Here is a 5,226-nt window from a genome sequence, read left to right as displayed (position 1 = left end):
TCGCAATTCTGACTTTATAATATGCAAATGGGAGATATCAAGTCAGAATTGTATGATATAAAGTCACAATTGCGTGTTATAAAGTCAGAATTGTGAGATATAAACTATTCTGAGGTAAAAAAAAAAAAGTATTTTTTACTTAGAATTGGACTTTATATCTCACAATTGTGAGTTTATATCTCACAATTCTGAGAAAAGATGTCAGAATTGCGAGATATAAACTCGCAGAATGGCGTGATATAAAGTCAGAATTTCGAGATATAAAGTCAGAATTCTGACTTTTTAAGACGCAATTGCGACTTCATTTCACGCAATTGCGACTTTATTTCACGCAATTCTGACTTTATATCTCGAAATTCTGACTTTATATCTCGCAATTCTGACTTTATAACACGCAATTGCGACTTTATTTCACACAATTCTGACTTTCACGCAATTCTGACTTTATATCTCGCAATTCTGACTTTATAACACGCAATTGCGACTTTATTTCACGCAATTGTGACTTTATTTCACGCAATTCTGACTTTTATATCTCGAAATTCTGACTTTATATCTCGCAATTCTGACTTTATAACACGCAATTGCGACTTTATTTCACGCAATTGTGACTATTTCACGCAATTCTGACTTTATATCTCGAAATTCTGACTTTATATCTTGCAATTCTGACTTTATAACACGCAATTGCGATTTTATTTCACGCAATTCTGACTTTATAACACGCAATTGCGACTTTATTTCATGCAATTGCAACTTTATTTCATGCAATTGTGACTTTATTTCACGCAATTCTGACTTTATATCTCAAAATTCTGACTTTATATCTCGCAATTCTGACTTTATAACACGCAATTGCGATTTTATTTCACGCAATTCTGACTTTATATCTCGCAAATCTGAGAAATAAAGTCAGAATTGTGAGATGTAAACTCGCAATTGTGAGATAAAAAGTCGCAATTATCTTTTAAAAAGTTTTATTCTGTGGCGGAAACAAGCTTCCATAGGAATATACTGTGGATTAACAGCGCTCAAAGTCGACACTCAGAGACTGTGTTCCAAATCACACCCTATACCCTCATTCACTATTCCCTACTATTAGTTCACTAATATAGTCCACTAGAATGAAAATGAGTGAGTGAATTGAGACACTGATGAAAACCTGATAAGCAAAATCACTGAAAAAGAAAAAAAGAAAAAAAAGAAACACAATAACTGCAACTGACTACCAGCAACACTGAGTGTGAAAACAGTTTACAAACCAGTTTAACATTATTTCTTTCATACATGTACAAAAGTTCTTGTTGAGAATGAACAGATTAACATATTTAGTTGTTGATGTTTTATTAAATATAATAAAGTTTGTAGTCACCATTATGGAGATCAGTGTTTGCTTTAGTTGGTCTTTTGACTTTTTTTTACCATTAGTTTCTCTCTGGCTGCTGTAACTGTGTGTTTATAAAGCACATTTGTTATGGCAGGAATAAGTCAAGATGAAGTTGATCAGGTGTTTTTGGCTGTTGAGATGATGCCATAATCATCCTGGACATGTATGATTCTCTGTTCTCTTCCTGTGTATAAGCTTTGAATTTATAGGTATTTAATATTTATCATATCTGTGAATCTGCAACATTAAATTCAGCAACTTTTCTGTAATCAGTTATTCTGAAGGATATTGAAATCATATAGTGCATTAAAACATTTTGAACTCCTGCTTTCTTTTGACACACACAGACATCAACAATCAGAATATGAATCTCAACAATGGTGACAATCAAAAGTTTAATGTTGCAATGCATGCTGGGTTCCAGTATAAAACTCCCAGCATGCACTGCTGCATGAATAAATAAATAAATAAATAAATAAATAAATTATTGAAACCATTGTTGAGAGACATGTGCTGATTTTTGATATCTTTGTGTTTCTACAAGACAGTGAAGCCCTGTCTCTTTGGTTGTGCATTATGTGTTGAAAAAATGTGTCATTGCAACTGATTGCTGTAGTTTCACAGTCGTGGTAATGTAACACTTTTGATACAGTCTTAAACTCTGAATGAGATTAATGAATGAACAGGCTATATGATTATAATCAATATAACAAACTACATTCACAAACCATGTGTGTGTGTGTGTGCGTGCGTGCACAAGTGAGGCTTGCAAAAACACAGTCAAGCAGCCAGACAAAATCTAATATTAAAAAGTCAAGGGTCAGCGTCCCAACTAAAGCAAACACTGATCTCTATAATGGTAACTTCAAACCAATCATTTTCAATTAAACATTTCAATAACAACTTCTGTAGATGTATGACAGAAATAAAGTCGTACTGGTTAATAATAAGTGTAATAATATGTAATGGCTGGAAGTCAGTGTTTCTCTATTTTCTGTTTGTGTGTTCCTCTTTCCTTCAGTGATTCTGCTTGTTAACAGCAGGTGTTCATCACTAATGCTTAACAATCACTTACATATTCACTTAATTGCCTCACTGCAACACTGTCTCAATGTTACTTTTTACTCTTTGTAGTGTGGATTTTCCTGTGGGGTTGAAAGGGTTAACAGTGTAAGATAAAAAGACACACCCACAAAATGTATTTTAACAGTAATAAACTGTAAGTTATAATACAGGTATATACTGGCAACACTGTTGCCATTAGTTTACTGTAAGATTTCGTTTTTTTGGGTCACCATTGTGCTGAAGAGTAGAGCCTGTGCTTCAGTCCAGGAGAAGATATATAGACATTGATGATATGCTGCATGTTGCTTTATTTAACAGGCGGTGACTGTGTAGTTTCTGGTCCAGTCGAAGTCTCTTTATTTACAATACTTTGTTAGTGGTCTCAATTTAAGGCTGTCGTTTTCTGCAAGTGAAATTAGTTAACTCGAGTTTCAATTTAGTGCATTGTTACAGTAACATACTGTAGATTACAGAAAATAACTGTACACTTAACAGTAAATTATTGGCAACAGTGTTTCCAGTATTTTACTGTAAAAAAAGGCCTGGTAAGATCTAACAGTGTACCTCACAGGGTCACTGTCATCAGAGAATTGTAAACTTATATCTAAAGTGTTTTAAATTGTATTCTTTTTGCAGATTGATTGCAGTGTCAGATGACCAGCTGAAGGAATATCTGCCTTCCTATGGTGACCGACTGGCTATTCGTGGATACTGCAGGCGAAAAGAACAAGAAAATCTAAACTTTTTGATCGGCTGAGAACCAGTCTAGCAAGAAGCAGAGGTGACACTGACAATGTTTGTGAAAATAGAAGGTAAAAAAATGCTCAAAAGAGTATGCGAAATATTGAAATGGGATGGATGCATTTTCGAGAAGGGAAATGTATTCAGGTCCGAACAAAAAAAGGTGGGGGTACACGTAAAATTTGCGTGTCAAAGGACTGTACAAAAAATTATCTACTTGAAAAGGCTGCCGAGTATTTTTTTTCAGGTGAAAAATGTTCAGTGGGAAGCTTCACAGATTTTGTGGTCGATGTAACAAACTTTCAAGAGCAAACAATAGATGACCAGATTACAATTGGAGAACTTTATGAGCTGACCAAATTACCAATCTTGCGTTTTTACTCGACAACCAAGAAGAGAGCCATCGCCAGACACACAGTTAGACACACAGTTGAACTTCAACAGCGAAACAATTGTGCAGGGAGGGGGAAACAGGCAATATTCCAGATCTCCCATACGTACCAGCCAATCCCCTCTGTTGACTGAGCAAGATTCCAGATCTCCCTCACGTACGAGAGTCAATGACCTATGTCAATGTAGAGTCAGACCTAATTTATGTAGGGAGTTGCACTTTAATTGAAACAGGCAGCGATGATGTTTTATTGTCAGACTCCATAATAAGCATGACTGATCCATCAAGTGTGTTTGAAATTGATGCAGCCAGAGGTGAACAATTTGGAGGATAGTGGCACTGTAACAATCTCCACAGGACTTATCTCTGGGCTGGAAGACACTGGACTTATCTCTGGGCTGGAAGACACATTACCTATTTTAGAGGAATCATATTCTGTACCTTCTCCAATTGATAACTGTAACGTAAAAATAAGCAAGTGATGCAATAGCGAGAATAAATGTTTATTGACCACAAGTGAGAACAGTTTCAAGTGAGAGGTGAAGATCACAGCAAACAGGGTGACGCAGGGACGTTGATAAGCAACCCAGTAAGAAGTGAAGGTGGAATCCAACGATCGTCAGGCACAATTCACAGATATCCAGGAAGGAATAATCCACAAAGGAATCCAGGAACTCTCAGAAACAGAATCAAAATCCAGGAAGACAGGTGGCTAAGAGGTCAGGAAACAGGACTCAACACCAGGGACATCAAACAACGACCTGGCAACACAAGACAGCAGACAATAAGCATATAAAGGCATGGCTAATAGACCGCAGCTGGTGCTGATGATAATTGTGGTAATCAGCGGCCACACGCACACACAAACACACGGGAAGAGAGAGACAGTGAATTCATGAACCGTGACAATAACTCACTGGAGCCCTTTGTTCAGAGTGAAAGGGTGAAGAAAATTCTTGTTATTCATCTCGGTCAGGCCTTTCGACAGCTTATTGAACATTTTTGTGACAAAAATGTCTTGACGGATGACATATGAAAGTCATTCTTCCCGATAGACGGCTGGAAAATGCTGTTGATGAAGGGGGGGGGGGGGTTTGAGGGATGTGCTTTCAGAGTTTTGGCATGACTTTTATGAGGAATGTACTTTGGGAAATAGCTTTAAGTTCCCTAATCTACCTACAACACGACTTTGGTCAACAGCAGTGGGAAAGCATCGGCCGAATCATTGCATTTGGTTGGCGAGAGAGAAGTACCTGCCTGTAATGTTGGAACAGGCGGCCCATGGATGTGTCACAACAAGTCTTGTGGACTGCTTTCTCAGATATGTTACAGAATCAGACAGAATGATCCTAGAATCATGCCGTTCACATTTTGAAGATGTGGACAAAGAGCTCTTTGAGGTCATGGATCATCATAACTCTCGAAGAGTCTCAACAGCAGATACCTGGCAGAAAGCGATGCATAAGGATGTAGTGTAACGACGCCCAGTTCCAGGAATGCACTAATATTTTGTTGGTAGTACCAGTTTATAACAATTATTAGTTAACACTAAGTTGTCAACACTTCGGAAAAAATAATAATTCGTCGTTACACTACATCCTTATGCATCGCTTTCTGCAGGACTTTTACGTGCTTTTCTCAA

This window comes from Leuciscus leuciscus (assembly GCF_965113295.1).
Source record: "Leuciscus leuciscus genome assembly, chromosome: 22".
NCBI classification, from domain to species: Eukaryota; Metazoa; Chordata; class Actinopteri; order Cypriniformes; family Leuciscidae; genus Leuciscus; species Leuciscus leuciscus.
The sequence above is the reverse complement of the archived record's forward strand: the minus strand, read 5'-3'. Positions refer to the sequence as shown.